Source organism: Penaeus monodon, chromosome 23 (assembly GCF_015228065.2).
Source record: "Penaeus monodon isolate SGIC_2016 chromosome 23, NSTDA_Pmon_1, whole genome shotgun sequence".
NCBI lineage: Eukaryota > Metazoa > Arthropoda > Malacostraca > Decapoda > Penaeidae > Penaeus > Penaeus monodon.
Window position 1 is genome coordinate 36,620,768 of NC_051408.1, and position 431 is coordinate 36,621,198.

Genomic DNA, 431 nt, shown 5'->3' on the forward strand with positions numbered 1-431 from the left:
CTACGAACGTGTAGAGTAGTATACATATAGACATTGTACGCATGAAGACCATAAATTCCCATGCATTCGAAATGCACATGCAAATAACACGCACAGGTATAACCCCGGCCTGTCGCCCTCACATACATGGAGGTTTCAGTATCCCCTATATATTTACATAATACTATTGATAAATTGAAGTGAAAAGGTTCATTAAAAAAACTTGTTATTCGAACTTGTTATAACAGAAAAAAAACTCTAGGTAGGTATCTCTTTTCCCGAAATCATCTTTTCTTTATGCATTGTTTTCACTCTTTTTATATCGGAAGGTCCAGTGTATGTTTACACTCGCTTTACGTCATCTCTGCCCATTTCGATTCCCATTCCCGGAAAAGTTCCAGGTATAGTTCCCTTCTGTTGTTGTGATTTTGGGAATGGATACGTCTTTTTGC